The 18,078-nt window shown below is 37.1% G+C and overlaps 1 non-coding gene across 1 annotated transcript; it reads right to left on the minus strand.

Annotated features, from left to right (window-relative positions):
* Positions 1 to 10,832: 10,832 nt before the first annotated feature.
* Positions 10,833 to 10,940, minus strand: LOC130964681 (small nucleolar RNA R71). The gene has a single exon (XR_009080766.1). It is a non-coding gene; the product is annotated as a small nucleolar RNA R71 (small nucleolar RNA).
* Positions 10,941 to 18,078: the final 7,138 nt, after the last annotated feature.

Raw genomic sequence — 18,078 nt, forward strand, 5'->3', positions numbered from 1 at the left:
GATGTGACTGGGCGCGGCGGTTCCAAGCCCGTAACCCTCTCTCTCACTCGCGAACCCTCTCTCTCTCTGTGGCTCTACTTTGACGGTAGCTCCAAGACAGACCAGCGGCAACGGTGACGCATGGTGGCGGTGCGGACAGCAGCGGTGGCGTGACGCTCCTCGCGGCGCCTTCTTCCCATGTCGCGCGCACGCCCTCCCGTCAGTCTTGTAGCACCCTACCACACAGATCGTTACGCTTAATTCGCAAAATAGAGGTGGTGAGGTATTATGAGATCTAAGAATAAAATATAAATGTAGATATAGTTGAATAAATTTGTAACTAGGAGCCTTAAAGAAAGGTTTAAGAAAAAACCATGGAAAGAAAAGCGTATTACACTTGTAAACATGAAATCGAAGAAAAGATAAGAGTAAGACGTGAGTATATACAAAGAGTTGAGTACCAAAATACAAAATATCAAGCTCCGGATGCAACCTGCGAAGCTAAGGCTGGCTGGAGTATAAATACATATATAAGCATAAGTATATTTCCCAAGATAACCCAACTTGCATAAAGAAAACACCTAGTTATACAAAAAGCTTCGATTAAACATCATTTATCTATATATATACATAGGAGAATTTATAAATAGAAAATACATAACAAACAACCCCATAATATAACTTCCCAACTTCACTTGCTAGAGAAACCTCCAGATGCTCTCAGAGGCGCATCTCGACCTACATCTGAAAACAACAACATAGATATGGAATGAGAACCAGAGGTTCTCAGTATGGTAATGGTGCCCATATACATAATATATAAGGTCCCGGTAAAGCCAGGGCGATCCTATTTAATTCCTTTCTAAATATGGTAGATTATCTAAGGTTCTTATTTCTAATTCCTTTCTAATTTAAGCCCTAATTTCCGCCTTTCTCCAATCCTCCAAAACTCCAGGGCACAGACAAGCAATATAGACAAAGCAAATACAAGTAGGATACAGATACAACAGGTAGCAAATATAGTAGGTAAGCATAGTAATCACATAGGCAAGCCCAATTAATGCACAATCAAGCAAAACACACATATGCATATGATGTATGCCTGCCATATGGCTTATGAGTCTCATCTATCAGTTATATAGCCAACCCAACATATCTGGTAGCTAACCCGGACATCGTCCTCTTAAAAACTGATAAGCGGTACAGTACCATGATCCTCACCTGGTAGGCGGTAAACCACCTCAATCCCCACCATCTGCGGGCAGTAAACCACCTCAATCCCGACAGACATTTTCAATTGGAAAACAGCACACACATGGGTGGTAAATAACCACAATCCTATAAAATAATTTTCTTTAAAATTTGGTGGGCAGTAAATAACCACGATCCCCACAAAATAATTTTTTATGAAACTCATCCTCTTTATCATTCAATTCATTCAAAAATTATCATAATCACACCTCTGATGAGCGGATAATTTATACGCTTTTTGGCATTATTTTTAGTATGTTTTTAGTATGTTTTTAGTATGTTTTAGTTAGTTTTTATTATATTTTTATTAGTTTTTAGTTAAAATTCACTTTTCTATGATTTCAGGTATTTTCTGGCTGAAATTGAGGGACCTGAGCAAAAATCTGATTCAGAGGCTGAAAAGGACTGCAGATGCTGTTGGATTCTGACGTCCCTGCACTCGAAGTGAATTTTATGGAGCTACAGAAGTCTAATTGGCGCGCTCTCAACTGCGTTGGAAAGTAGACATCCTGGGCTTTCCATCAATGTATAATTGTCCATACTTTGCCCGAGATTTGATGGCCCAAACTGGCGTTCCAAATCAGCTCAAAACTGCCCGGCGTTAAACGCCGGAACTGGCACAAGAATGGGAGTTAAACGCCCAAACTGGCACAAAAGCTGGCGTTTAACTCCAAGAAAAGTCTCTACACATGAAAGCTTCAATGCTCAGCCCAGGCACACACCAAGTGGGCCCGGAAGTGGATTTTTATGTCATTTACTCATCTTTGTAAACCTTGGGCTACTAGTTCTTTATAAATAAGACCTTTTGCTATTGTATTTTCATCTCGGTTCTTCTGGTTCCCTCTCTGGGGCCGAAGCCAATGATCACCATTATCACTTATGTATTTTCAACGGTGGAGTTTCTACACACCATAGATTAAGGTGTGGAGCTCTGCTGTACCTCGAGTATTAATGCAATTACTATTGTTCTTCTATTCAATTCAGCTTATTCTTATTCCAAGATATTCATTCGCACCCAAGAACATGATGAATGTGATGATTATGTGACACTCATCATCATTCTCACTTATGAACGCGTGCCTGACAACCACTCCCGTTCTACAAGCAAACAAGGCTTGAATGTTTATCTCTTGGATTCCTTAATCAGAATCTTCGTGGTATAAGCTAGAATTGATGGCGGCATTCAAGAGAATCCCGAAGGTCTAAACCTTGTCTGTGGTATTCTGAGTAGGATTCAATGATTGAATGACTGTGACGAGCTTCAAACTCCTGAAGGCTGGGCGTTAGTGACAGACGCAAAAGAATCACTGGATTCTATTCCAACCTGATTGAGAACCGACAGATGATTAGCTGTGCTGTGACAGAGCGCGTTGAACATTTTCACTGAGAGGACGGGACTGTAGCCACTGACAACGGTGATGCCCAACATACAGCTTGCCATGGAAAGGAGTAAGAAAGATTGGATGAAGACAGTAGGAAAGCAGAGAGACGGAAGGGACAAAGCATCTCCATACGCTTATCTGAAATTCTCACCAATGAATTACATAAGTATCTCTATCCTTGTTTTATGTTTTATTCATAAATCATCCATAACCATTTGAATCTGCCTGACTGAGATTTACAAGGTGACCATAGCTTGCTTCATACCAACAATCTCCGTGGGATCGACCCTTACTCGCGTAAGGTTTATTACTTGGACGACCCAGTGCACTTGCTGGTTAGTTGTGCAAAGTTGTGATAAAGAGTTGAGATTGCAATTGAGCGTACCATGTTCATGGCGCCATTGATGATCACAATTTCGTGCACCAACCTCCCATTCCGTTCATCAATAATTCACACTCAAAACATAATTCTCTTCTTAACTATGTAAAACTCATAGCATAATACTTTTCTTGATAAATTGAAACTCCAACATAATACTTTTCTTAATAATCAAGTTCCAAAACACATTGCATTTCTTTTCTTTATAAATCAAAGTCAAATAATATAATTCTTTTATCCATAGTTGTCTAAATAATACTTCAAACTAAATCTCCAATTTTTATAAAAATTTCGACAGTGTCTCCTTTAAAATTCGGACTTCACCACCCTTCTCGGGTCCTAACCTAACCACCTTCCAAATTCTTTTCAAATAATTTCCAATAAGCCAAACCAATTCCAATATCAAAATCATTTTCAACTCTCAATTCATTCATTATTCAACAAACACATATCTATATATATAACTCAGCCAATCCTCAATCTTTCATCATCAATACTCACATTCATCAATAATCATTCATCAACTCCCATCACCAATATTAATTAATACAATTCCTACAACCAACTCAACAAAATCATCATTCATCAACTCATTCGCAATATAATTCCACATTTCTATCAAGGTTACTAGCATTAACATATTCCCACATTTCAAACCTATCCTATGGTCATCTAGCCTATATTTCACAAAACATTATATATTATCTATGAGAAAACCAAAATCGTATCTTAGACAATTTTTCCCTAAGCTTGGAACACCTCAAAAACCTCTCCTTTCACAAGCTCCAAGCTTCCAAACGTTAATCACCCAGATTTCATTCCAAACCGCCCAATTGAACTCCAAATCAACAAAAACATAATCTATTTCATACAATATCACTATAATCAACATAGATTTCACTAAATTGAAAATTTACCAAGAAATAGGAGTTCCTTACCTTACCCACGGCTCAAATGAACAAAATTAAACCCAATATTTCCTCAAGCTAACTCAAGTCTAGAATATCAAAATCACATAATCTAACAAACTCAAACCTTAAATTTTGAAATTAGGGAAGAGTGATTGAATAAGAAATTGCTAGATTCTTACTAAATCGGAAAAAAAAATTGGTGCAAGGACCTAATTAAAAGGAAAAAAAAGTATAAGAACCTAATTAAAAATTTCACAAAACTATAGGGACCAACAGAGTAATTAAACTACAAAATAATTTCTGAAATTAAAGCTTCCAATAAATAAATAATTTGAAATTAGCTCATAATAAGATTTTTTTTCTAAAGTCTTGGGTCTTACAGTGATGATTTTCGACGAGCAAAACGGCAACAGAGAGCTTCAGTGGCAATGCAGTCAATTGTTGTCATACGTAGCAGCGCCACCGTCACTTCCACTCTTCCAGTTAGCATCAAATAGCAACGTGGCATCTCTTGACGGCTCTCTTCTCCATCGCATCCTCTCTCTATCTCGTCTGACTCTTCTCACGGCAGCTCGACAGCGACCCTCTTTATGACTGCGGCTATAGAAGGTTCAATGGCTCCCTCCGGTGACTTCTTCTAAACAAAAGTGACGTCAACGTGAAGAGCAGGAAGATAGGAGTTATGGATCGCAAAAAATCGAAGCTTGAAGGTTACGGTTCCATGGAGGTATTCATTTTCTCTCTCACGGTCTTTCTCTCTTGTTTTCCTTGTGGTTTTGGTGGTTCATGAGAGAAGATATGATCAGTTAATTAATGCTGGTGGTGTGGTGGCAATGGTGGGCTTAGGTGTCACGTTCTTAAGTTGCTGAGTCAACGATTCAAGTTATAAATATCTTAAACGGATAACTATGAAAGCTGGATATATTAAAATATAAGTAATATATATATATATATATAGGGATAAATATGTTTGAGTTATTAATATAAATGACATTAGTAACATAATGATAAAAAAATATACGATTAAACATTAGCAAAGATAAGTTTACTGAAGAGTACCAATATTTACTCATACCGGCAGATTTTGAAGTTAATAATAATATTAACTAAACTTTATTTTAATTAAAGTGGGTAATAATATTAATAATAATAATAATAATAATAATAATAATAATAATAATAATAATAATAATAATAATAACAATAATAATAATAACAATAATAATAATAATAATAATAATAATAATAATTATTATTATTATTATTATTATTATTATTATAATTGTTATTATTATTATTATTATTATTATTATTATTATTATCCTTTCTCAAAATATCTCATTATCATAAAAAATTATATATAAATTATAATTAATTTAAACTTTAATAATCATAAAATCAATTTAGTTGTTCTTAGTAAATTAGTTTCTAAAAATAAGGAGCTCCAATTAATAAAATAAATTATAACTTATTTATATTTAGATTTTTCGAAAATATAGGTCGTTATACCACTCAGGGAATGAATGATAATGACACTTTCTCGGCATTTTCATGTATCTTTCTTAGGTTTCATAGAGTGGTTCTCCATCTTTTTGGGTGAAGAAATTAATATCATTCCTTAATCGGACTAACTTCTGTGGTGGGAAATATTTAGCTAAAAATTTACTAACTAAATCTTCTCACGTTGTTGTGCTTTCCAGAGGTTGAGCTTGAAGCCACTGCTTGGCTCTATCTTTCAATGAAAATGGAAATAGATGCAGTCTTATGGCTTCTGTAAAAACTCCATTGCTATTGACAGTGTCACATAGTTACAAAAAATAGCTATGTGGATATTAGGATCTTCTTGGGGGTTACCACCGAATTGCTCCTGCTATACCAATTGAATGAGTGAAGGCTTCAACTTAAAATTGATGGCTTGGATGCTAGGTCTCACTATACTACTTCAACAACCATTAATGATAGGTATGGTATAGTCACCTAGAGTTCTCCTAGCATTGTTGTCACCTTCTACCATTCTTTCTTATTCTTCTGCTTCTCTCTTAGCCCTTGATTTTTTTCTTAATTGTACAAGTTTTCTCTCTATTTCTTGATAAAATTGGAGAGGCCTGCAATCTTCACTACCTTGCATACACACACAAAAGACAAGCGCGACATAAAGGTTGGAATTACCTACATTAGCGAAGGGATTTCTGGGTACGGTACAGAATAAAATAAAAGAAACAAAAAAATAAATATCTAATTTAGTAATTTAATCAAATATTTACTGTCAATCCTAGTTAATCTCAGGCAATGATACCAAAATTTGATAAGGGCTTTGGCAAGTACGCCAAATTGAGTCAAATATACCATGGTGAGTAGATATTGTTCTCACGAGAATTAAAGGATTGAGCAAACAATATTTAACTAAAACCCTAATTACATTCACAAAATTTTGTAAGAGATGGAATCAAACTTAAAACAATGACAATAGAATTTTCAAAGCTTATGAATGATGAAATAGGTAGATAATGAATGAAGATGTTAGGGTTTTAGAGATGCTTATTTCTCAGGAAGGAAATATTCATGTTTATTACCTTGATTCATGCACAAATATATTTACGACACATCGTAATCAAATACCAATATTTTGGTGATTGAATTTCTCTTATCCTAATTAACAGCCAATTTCTTGGTCAATTATTTAGCAAGAAAAGGGTTATAGTGCAATTCTCTTTTAATGTCACATAACATTCAAAGCTATTCCTAGACAACTAAAAAGTTACAATAATGAGTTTTAAGCCAATTCTAATAATAACTTTACTAAGATAATAAAGGAATCCAAACAACAACTAGAAATATTTTTCAATATCTTTAATCATTTAGGATAAAACAAAACTCAATTTCTTAAAAGTATCAATGCAAAGAAAACTCGTTATCAATCTATAAAGTCAGACAAAACTCCTAATTCTAACATAGAGGAATTAGAGACACGAAAATAAAAGATCAAAATATACTAATGAATGATGGATGCTAACGACTCCTTCCCTTACTTATTTATAACCTCTATCCTAACCTAATTTTTGAATTTTAAAACTAAATCTAATCTTATCTTTCCTAACCATAATATTTCTAATTTAAATTAACTGAGATCAAATCTTGATAAGTTGTTTGAGTTTGTTCGCTGATGAGCGGATAATTTATACGCTTTTTGGCATTGTTTTTAGTATGTTTTTAATTTGTTTTAGTTAGTTTTTATTATATTTTTATTAGTTTTTAGTTAAAATTCACTTTTCTGGACTTTACTATGAGTTTGTGTGTTTTTCTGTGATTTCAGGTATTTTCTGGCTGAAATTGAGGGATCTGAGCAAAAATCTGATTCAGAGGCTGAAAAGGACTGCAGATACTGTTGGATTCTGACCTCCCTGCACTCGAAGTGGATTTTATGGAGCTACAGAAGCCCAATTGGCGCGCTCTCAACTGCGTTGGAAAGTAGATATCCTGGGCTTTCCAGCAATGTATAATAGTCCATACTTTGCCCGAGATTTAATGGCCCAAACTGGCGTTCCAAATCAGCTCAAAACTGCCCGGCGTTAAACGCCGGAACTGGCACAAGAATGGGAGTTAAACGCCCAAACTGGCACAAAAGCTGGCGTTTAACTCCAAGAAAAGTATCTACACATGAAAGCTTCACTGCTCAGCCCAAGCACACACCAAGTGGGCCCAGAATTGGATTTTTATGTCATTTACTCATTTCTGTAAACCCTAGGCTACTAGTTCTCTACAAATAGGACCTTTTGCTATTGTATTTTCATCTTTCAATCTTTCAATCTTAGAATCTTTTGATCATGTTTTTATGATTGAACCCTCTTTGGGAGGCTGGCCATTCGGCCATGCCTAGACCTTGTTCTTATGTATTTTCAACGGTGGAGTTTCTACACACCATAGATTAAGGTGTGGAGCTCTGCTGTACCTCGAGTATTATGCAATTACTATTGTTCTTCTATTCAATTCAGCTTGTTCTTGTTCTAAGATATCACTTGTTCCTCAACTTGATGAATGTGATGATCTGTGACACTCATCATCATTCTCACCTATGAACGTGTGCCTGACAACCACCTATGTTCTACCTTAGATTGAGTGGATATCTCTTGGATCCCTTAATCGGAATCTTCGTGGTATAAGCTAGAATTGATGGCGGCATTCAAGAGAATCCGGAAGGTCTAAACCTTATCTGTGGTATTCTGAGTAGGATTCAAGGATTGAATGACTGTGACGAGCTTCAAACTCGCGATTGTGGGGCGTTAGTGACAGACGCAAAAGAATCACTGGATTCTATTCCGACATGATCGAGAACCGACAGCTGAATAGCCGTGCTGTGATAGAGCGCGTTGAACATTTTCACTGAGAGGACGGGACTGTAGCCATTGGCAACGGTGATGCCCAATATACAGCTTGCCATGTAAAGGAGTAAGAAGGATTGGATAAAGACAGTAGGAAAGCAGAGAGACGGAAGGGACAAAGCGTCTCCATACGCTTATCCGAAGTTCTCACCAATGAATTACATAAGTATCTGTATCCTTATTTTATGTTTTATTTATCTTTTAATCATTAATCCTCCATAACCATTTGAATCCGCCTGACTGAGATTTACAAGATGACCATAGCTTGCTTCATACCAACAATCTCCGTGGGATCGACCTTTACTCGCGTAAGGTTTATTACTTGGACGACCCAGTGCACTTGCCGGTTAGTTGTGCGAAGTTGTGATAAAGAGTTGAGATTGCAATTGAGCGTATCATGTTGATGGCGCCATTGATGATCACAATTCCGCGCACCAAGTTTTTGGCGCCGTTGCCGGGGATTGTTCGAGTTTGGACAACTGACGGTTCATCTTGTTGCTTAGATTAGGTATTTTTCTTCAGAATTTTTAAGAATGAATTCTAGAGTTTCAAGGTGATGTTCTTATCATCACCAAAGCTGATTGATTCTCATCAATTTAGCTCTTGAATGTAATGTCCTGCTGAAGCTTGGCTAGCCATGTCTAATTTCTTTAGACTAAAGCTTTAGACTAACATTGCATGATTCCTGGAATTCTAATTAAGAATTTTGATATCCTTATTTTCTTTCAATTTTCGAAAAAAATCCAAAAAAATTACAAAATCATAAAAAACCAAAAATATTGTATGTTTATTGTTGAGTCTAGTGTCTCATATTAAGTATGGTGTCAATTGCATGTTTCTATTCTTCTTGCATTTTTTTGAATTCATGCATGTCTCTTCATTGATCCTCAAGTTGTTCTTGATGATTTCCTTACTCTGATCTTTAAATTCTCTTGTCTTGAGTGTTTTGTTGTTTCTCATATGCATTCTCATTTTGTTAGTGTCAATAGTATACAAACTTCTAAGTTTGGTGTCCTGCATGCATTGTTTATTTGATCTTAGTTTCATTTTGATTATTCCTCATTATTAAAAATCCAAAAAAATTTTTAATTTGTGTCTTTTCAAGTTAATAATACAGAGAATTGAAGATTCAGAACATACAGCAGAGGAATTTCACAGAAAAAGCTGGGCGTTCAAAACGCCTAGTGAGGAAGGAAAACTGGCGTTTAAACGCCACCCAGGGTACCTGGCTGGGCGTTTAACGCTCACAAGGGTAGCATTTTGGGCGTTAAACGCCAGAATGTATACCATTCTGGGCGTTTAACGCCAGGATGGCACAAGAGGGAAGATTTTGTTTTTAATTCAAACTTTTTTCAAGTTTTCAAAATTTTTCAAAATCAAATCTTTTTCAAATCATATCTTTTCAATCATATATTTTCAAAATCAGTTTCTTTCCATTTTCAAAAATACTTGCTAACAATTAATGATTTGATTCAACATCTCAATTATGTTGCCTTTTCTGTTGAGAAAGGTTTAATGTCTGAATCATATCTTTTAAATTTCTTGTTAGCCAAGTCATTAATTTTAAAAATCAAATCTTTTTAAATTGTTTTTCAATCATATCTTCTCAATCATATCTTTTTAAAACCATATCTTTCCAATCATATCTTTTAATCACATCTTTTTCAAAATAGTTTTCAATCATATCTTTTTGATTTCTAATTTCAAAATTTTTTTCAAAAATCACTTTATTTCTTTCCCAATCTTATTTTTCGAAAATCATTCTTCAATTTTTCAAAATGTTTTTAAAATCCTTTTAATTTATTTTCGAAAATTTCTTCCCCTCTTCTCACATCCTTCTATTTATGGACTAACACTCCTCCTCAATGCACAATTCAAACTCTATCTTTCTTGATAAGTTTGAATTCTTCTACCTCTTCCTTCTATTTTTCTTTCCCTCTGACACCTCAAGGAATCTCTATATTGTGACATAGAGGATTCCATATTTTCTTGTTCTTTTCTCTTTTATATGAGCAGGAGCAAAGACAAAAGCATTCTTGTTGAGGCTGATCCTGAACCTGAAAGGACCTTGAAGCGAAAGCTAAGAGAAGCTAAGGCACAACTCTCTGAAGAGGACCTAACAGAAATCTTCAAACAAGAAGAACCTATGGCAGCCGAAAACAACAGTAATGCCAACAACGCAAGGAAGGTGCTTGGTGACTTTACTGCACCTACTCCCGACTTCTATGGGAGAAGCATCTCTATCCCTGCCATTGGAGCAAACAACTTTGAGCTTAAGCCTCAATTAGTTTCTCTAATACAACAGAATTGCAAGTTCCATGGACTTCCATTGGAAGATCCTCATCAGTTTTTAGCTGAATTCTTGCAAATTTGTGACATTGTCAAGACTAATGGGGTTGACCCTGAGGTCTACAGACTTATGCTATTCCCTTTTGCTGTAAGAGACAGAGCTAGGATATGGTTGGACTCACAACCTAAAGAAAGCCTGAACTCTTGGAAAAAGCTAGTCAATGCCTTCTTGGCAAAGTTCTTTCCACCTCAAAAATTGAGTAAGCTTAGAGTGGAAGTCCAAACCTTCAAACAGAAGGAAGGTGAATCCCTCTATGAAGCTTGGAAAAGATACAAACAATTGATCAGAAAGTGTCCTTCTGACATGCTTTCTGAATGGAGCATCATATGTATCTTCTATGATGGTCTGTCTGAACTGTCCAAGATATCATTGGATAGCTCTGCTGGAGGATCTCTTTATCTAAAGAAGACGCCTGCAGAAGCTCAAGAACTCATTGAAATGGTTGCAAATAACCAATTTATGTACACTTCTGAAAGGAATCCTGTGAACAATGGGACGAATCAGAAGAAAGGAGTTCTTGAGATTGATACTCTGAATGCCATATTGGCTCAGAACAAATTATTTACTCAGCAAATCAATATGATCTCTCAAAGTCTGTCTGGAATGCAAGCTGCACCAGGCAGTACTAAGGATGCTTCATCTGAAGAAGAAGCTTATGATCCTGAGAACCCATCAATGGAAGAGGTGAACTACATGGGAGAACCCTATGGAAACACCTATAATTCTTCATGGAGAAATCATCCAAATCTCTCATGGAAGGATCAACAGAGACCTCAACAAGGTTTCAACAACAATAATGGTGGAAGAAACAGGTTTAGCAATGACAAGCCTTTTCCATCATCTTCTCAGCAATAGACAGAGAATTCTAAGCAGAGCCACTCTGACTTAGCAACCATGGTCTCTGATCTAATCAAAACCACTCAAAGTTTCATGACTAAAACAAGGTCCTCCATTAGGAATTTGGAGGCACAAGTGGGACAGCTGAGCAAGAAAATTACTGAACTCCCTCCTAGTACTCTTCCAAGCAATACAGAAGAGAATCCAAAAGGAGAATGCAAGGCCATTAACATGACCCACATGGCCGAACTTAGAGAGGAGGAAGAGGCAGTGATCGCCACTGAGGAAGACCTCAATGGACGTCCACTGGCCTCCAATGAGTTCCATAATGAGGAACCATGGGAATCTGAGGCTCATAATGAGACCATAGAGATTCCATTGGATTTACTTCTGTCATTCATGAGCTCTGATGAGTATTCTTCCTCTGAAGAGGATGAAGATGTCACTGAAGAGCAAGTTGCCAAGTACCTTGGAGCAATCATGAAGCTAAATGACAAGTTATTTGGTAATAAGACTTGGGAGGATGAACCCCCTTTGCTCACCAAAGAACTGGATGACTTGACTAGGCAGAGATTACCTCAAAAGAGACAGGATCCTGGGAAGTTTTCAATACCTTGTACCATAGGCACCATGACCTTTAAGAAGGCTCTGTGTGACTTAGGGTCAAGTATAAACCTCATGCCTCTCTCTGTAATGGAGAAGCTAGTGATCTTTGAGGTACAAACTGCAAGAATCTCACTAGAGATGACAGATAATTCAAGAAAACAAGCTTATGGACTTGTAGAGGATGTTTTGGTGAAAGTTGAAGACCATTACATCCCTGCTGATTTCATAGTCCTAGAGACTGGGAAGTGCATGGATGAATTCATCATCCTTGGCAGACCTTTCCTAGCCACAGCAAAGGCTGTGATTGATGTTGACAGAGGAGAATTGATCATTCAAGTGAATGAAGAATTGATGAGCGGATATTTTATACGCTTTTTGGGGGTAATTTCATGTAGATTTTAGCATGTTTTAGTTAGTTTTTAGTTAAATATTATTAGTTTTTAGGCAAAAATCATATTTCTGGACTTTACTATGAGTGTGTGTATTTTTCTGTGATTTCAGGTATTTTCTGGCTGAAATTGAGGAAGCTGAGCAAAAATCTGACTTAGGCTGAAAAAGGACTGCTGATGCTGTTGGATCCTGACCTCCCTGCACTCGAAATGGATTTTTTGGAGCTACAGGAGTCCAATTGGCGCGCTCTCAACGGCGTTGGAAAGTAGACATCCAGGGCTTTCCAGCAATATATAATAGTCCATACTTTTCGCGAAGATAGACGACGTAACTTGGCGTTGAACGCCAAGTACATGCTGCTGTCTGGAGTTAAACGCCAGAAAAACGTCATGATCCGGAGTTGAACGCCCAAAACACGTCATAACCTGGAGTTTAACGCCAAGAAAGGCTTCTACACGTGGATAGCCTTAGTCTTAGCCCCAGCACACACCAAGTGGGCCCCAGAAGTGGATTTCTGCACCAATTATGTTTGTTTACTCATTCTCTGTAAACCTAGGCTACTAGTTTACTATTTAAACAACTTTTAGAGACTTATCTTGTACCTCATGACATTTTCAAATCTGAATTACATACTTTGTGACGGCATGAGTCTCTAAACTCCATTGTTGGGGGTGAGGAGCTCTGCAGCGTCTCGATGATTTAATACAATTCCTTTGTTTTCCATTCAACCACGCTTGTTCTTATCTAAGATGTTTATTCGCGCTTAATTGTGAAGAAGGTGATGATCCGTGACACTCATCACCTTCCTCAATCCATGAACGTGTGCCTGACAACCACCTCCGTTCTACATCAGATTGAATGAATATCTCTTAGATTCCTTAATCAGAATCTTCGTGGTATAAGCCGGATTGATGGCGGTATTCATGAGAATCCGGAAAGTCTAAACCTTGTCTGTGGTATTCCGAGTAGGATTCCGGGATTGAATGACTGTGACGTGCTTCAAACTCCTGAAGGCTGGGCGTTAGTGACAGACGCAAAAGAATCAATGGATTCTATTCCAACCTGATTGAGAACCGACAGATGATTAGCCGTGCTGTGACAGAGCATAGGAACGTTTTCACTGAGAGGATGGGAAGTAGCCACTGACAACGGTGACACCCTACATAGAGCTTGCCATGGAAGGAGCCTTGCGTGTGTTGAAGGATTTCAAGGAAGAGTTGAAGTCAAAGGACAAAGCATCTCCAAAACTCCAACATATTCCCCATTACTGCACAACAAGTAACGCTATTATTCCCTTTTATTTTTATATAATCAAATCTAGTAATTTCACTTTTAATCCTATTGGCCTCCTGACTAAGATTAATAAAATAAACATTGATTGCTTCAAACCAATAATCTCCGTGGGATCGACCCTTACTCACGTAAGGTATTACTTGGACGACCCAGTGCACTTGCTGGTTAGTAGTATGAGATCATAAGAAATTTTGATTTTAATAATTGGGATTAAGATTTCGTACACCAAGTTTTTGGCGCCGTTGCCGGGGATTGTTGAGTTTGAACAATTGAAGGCTTATTTTATTTCTTAGATTAGGAATAATTTATTTTTGTTGTTATAGAGTCATCAAATTTTGATAGGATAGTTTCTTTTCAAAAATTTCTTTTCAAAAATATTATTTTTCTTAATTAATTGTTAATTTTTCGTGAGTTTAGTGTTTTATTCTAAGTTTGGTGTTAATTGCATATTTTATATTTTCTTTAAAATTTTTGTGTTAGTGTTCTTGGTTCTTTCTTGATCTTCAAGTTGTTCTTGTTCATTTTTCTTGATTGATCTTTAATTTTTCTTGTTCTGTGTCTTTTCTTGTTTTTCTTATACTAATCCAAAGCATTAGTCTTCCAAAAAGAATATACCCATTCAGAACAATTGTTACCTTTTCTGCCCATTTGGCTAGAATATTGGTTTATATTCTTGATAAGGGAGCACCAGTACTTTTGAAAATCTTTTTCAAAAATAATTTTTCTTTGATTTAATCTTGTGCCAAACTTTAAGTTTGGTGTTTTCTTGTTAATCTTTTATAATTTTCGAAAATTTTATTAAAGTTTTCTAAAAATTTTAAGTTTGGTGTTCTTCCTTTTGTTCTTGGTGTTCTTGTGAATCTTCAAGGTGTTCTTGAGTTTTTCTTGTGTCTTGATCTTAAAATTTTTAAGTTTGGTGTTCCTTGGTGTTTTCCCTCCAAAAAATTTTCGAAAATAAGGAGCACTAAATCTAAAAATTTTAAGTCTTGTGTCTTTTGTGTGTTTTTCTCTTTCATCATAAAATTTAAAATTCAAAAAAAAAATATCTTTTCTAACTAATTTTGAACTTCTCTTTTCGAATTTTTATATAAAAATTCAAATTATAATTTCAAAATATTTCCAATTTCCTTTATTTATTTCGTTTTCTTTATTTTATTTTATAAAAATTAATTCAAAAAAAATAAATATAATAAAATAAAATAAAAAAATCAACATATAAATTATCCCTTGTATTCCATCATGGAAGCAAGTAGGAATGAACAGTCCAAGAGGACTCTGTGGTCATATGCTAACCCCACTACTGCTTCATATGGGAGTAGTATCTGTATACCCTCCATTGGAGTTGGTAGCTTTGAGTTGAATCCTCAGCTCATTATCATGGTGCAGCAAAACTGTCAGTATGCTGGTCTTCCACATGAAGAACCTACAGAGTTTCTGGCACAATTTTTGCAAATTGCTGACACAGTACATGATAAGGAAGTGGATCAGGATGTCTACAGATTATTACTATTTTTATTTGCTGTAAAAGATCAAGCTAAGAGGTGGTTAAATAACCAGCCTAAGAACAGCATAAAAACATGGAAGCAGCTGTCAGAAAAATTCCTGAATCACTATTTCCCTCCAAAACGGATGACACAGCTAAGGCTAAGCATCCAAGGCTTCAAACAAGGAGATAATGAATCTCTTTATGATGCATGGGAGAGATACAGAGAGATGCTAAGAAAATGCCCCTCTGAAATATTTTCAGAATGGGTGCAATTAGACATCTTCTACTATGGGCTTACAGAAAAAGCTCAGATTTCTCTAGACCACTCAGCTGGTGGATCTATACACATGAGAAAAACAATTGAAGAAGCTCAAGAGCTTATTGATACAGTTGCCAGAAATCAGGATCTGTACCTAAGCAATGAATCTTCTATGAAAGAAGAAGCTAAAACAGTAACTGCAGAAATCAGTCCGGTGGATCAGGCTAATGAATTCAATCAGCAATTAGACTTTCTAACTCAGCAGCTAGCCGAATTCAAGGAAATATTACAAGAAACAAGAATGGCTAACAGGAACATGGAAGTGCAATTAAAGCAGACAGAAAAGCAACTGTCAAAACAAATAACAGAAGAATGCCAAGCAGTTCAATTAAGAAGTGGGAAAACATTAAATACCTCACTTCAAAGCAGCAGGAAACCAAGAAATGAACAGGTGGATACTAAAAATCCCTCTGAGGACAGTCAGAGCCCAGAGAGGAACAAAGCTGGCGCTCAACGCCCAGCCCATGCTCAATCCTGGCGTTCAACGCCAGAAACAAGCATGGATCTGGCGTTGAACGCCCAAAGGGAACATGGTTCTAGCATTCAAACGCCAGTGACAAACAAGGAGGTGGCGTCCAACGCCACTCCAGCTTCCACCCCTGGCATTCAAATGCCAGTGGGGGATCAGTCACATGCAAGTGCTGATGACAATCCTTCTAAAAAGGCTTCCCAATCCACTCCCGTAGGTAATAAACCTGCAGCAACTAAGGTTGAGGAATACAGAGCCAAAATGCCTTATCCTCAAAAACTCCGCCAAGCGGAACAGGATAAGCAATTTGCCCGCTTTGCAGACTATCTCAGGACTCTTGAAATAAAGATTCCGTTTGCAGAAGCACTTGAGCAAATACCCTCTTATGCTAAGTTCATGAAAGAGATCTTAAGTCATAAGAAGGATTGGAGGGAAATTGAAAAAGTTTACCTCACTGAAGAATGCAGTGCAGTCATTCTGAAAAGCTTACCTGAGAAGCTTAAAGATCCTGGGAGCTTTATGATACCATGCACATTAGAGGGTAATTGCACCAAGCAAGCTTTATGTGATCTTGGAGCAAGTATCAACCTAATACCTGCATCTACTATCAGAAAGCTTGGTTTAACTGAAGAAATTAAACCAACCAGGATATGTCTTCAACTTGCTGATGGCTCCATTAAATACCCATCAGGCGTGATTGAAGACATGATTGTCAAGGTTGGGCCATTCGCCTTTCCTACTGACTTTGTGGTGCTGGAAATGGAGGAGCACAAGAGTGCAACTCTCATTCTAGGAAGACCTTTCCTAGCAACTGGCCGAACCCTCATTGATATCCAAAAAGGGGAAGTAACCTTGAGAGTCAATGAGGAGGAGTTCAAGCTGAATGTTGTCAAAGCCATGCAACATCCAGACACCCCAAATGACTGCATGAGTGTTGATATTATTGACTCTCTGGTAAGAGAGGTCAATATGGCTGAGAGTCTCGAATCAGAGCTAGAGGACATATTTAAAGATGTTCAGCCTGACTTAGAGGAATCAGAGAGAATAGTAGAACCTCTGAAAATCCCTCAGGAAGAGGAGAAACCTCCTAAACCCGAGCTCAAACCATTACCACCATCCCTGAAATATGCATTTCTGGGAGAAGGTGATACCTTTCCTGTAATCATAAGCTCTACCTTAGAGCCACAGGAAGAGGAAGCACTAATTCAAGTGCTAAGGACACACAAGACAGCTCTTGGGTGGTCCATCAATGATCTTAAGGGCATTAGCCCAGCTAGATGCATGCACAAGATCTTACTGGAGGGTGACGCCAAACCAGTGGTTCAACCACAAAGGCGGCTGAACCCAGCCATGAAGGAAGTAGTGCAGAAAGAGGTCACTAAATTACTAGAGGCTGGGATTATTTATCCTATTTCTAACAGCCCCTGGGTGAGCCCTGTCCAAGTCGTCCCCAAGAAAGGTGGCATGATAGTGGTTCATAATGAAAAAAATGAACTGGTTCCTACAAGAACAGTTACTGGGTGGCGTATGTGTATTGATTACAGAAGGCTCAATACAGCCACCAGAAAGGATCATTTTCCTTTACCATTCATAGACCAGATGCTAGAAAGACTAGCAGGTCATGAATACTACTGCTTCCTGGATGGATATTCAGGTTATAATCAAATTGCAGTAGATCCCCAGGATCAGGAGAAAACGGCATTCACATGCCCATCTGGAGTATTTGCATACAGAAGGATGCCATTTGGCCTGTGCAATGCACCTGCAACCTTTCAGAGGTGCATGCTCTCAATTTTCTCTGATATGGTGAAAAAATTTCTGGAAGTCTTCATGGATGACTTTTCAGTGTTTGGAGACTCATTCAGCTCCTGCCTTAACCATTTAGCACTTGTTCTAAAGAGATGCCAAGAGACCAACCTGGTTTTAAACTGGGAAAAGTGTCACTTTATGGTGACTGAAGGAATTGTCCTTGGGCACAAAATCTCGAACAAGGGAATAGAGGTGGATCAAGCTAAAGTTGAAGTAATTGAAAAATTACCACCACCTG

This window comes from Arachis stenosperma, chromosome 2 (genome assembly GCF_014773155.1).
Source record: "Arachis stenosperma cultivar V10309 chromosome 2, arast.V10309.gnm1.PFL2, whole genome shotgun sequence".
Classification (NCBI taxonomy): Eukaryota; Viridiplantae; Streptophyta; class Magnoliopsida; order Fabales; family Fabaceae; genus Arachis; species Arachis stenosperma.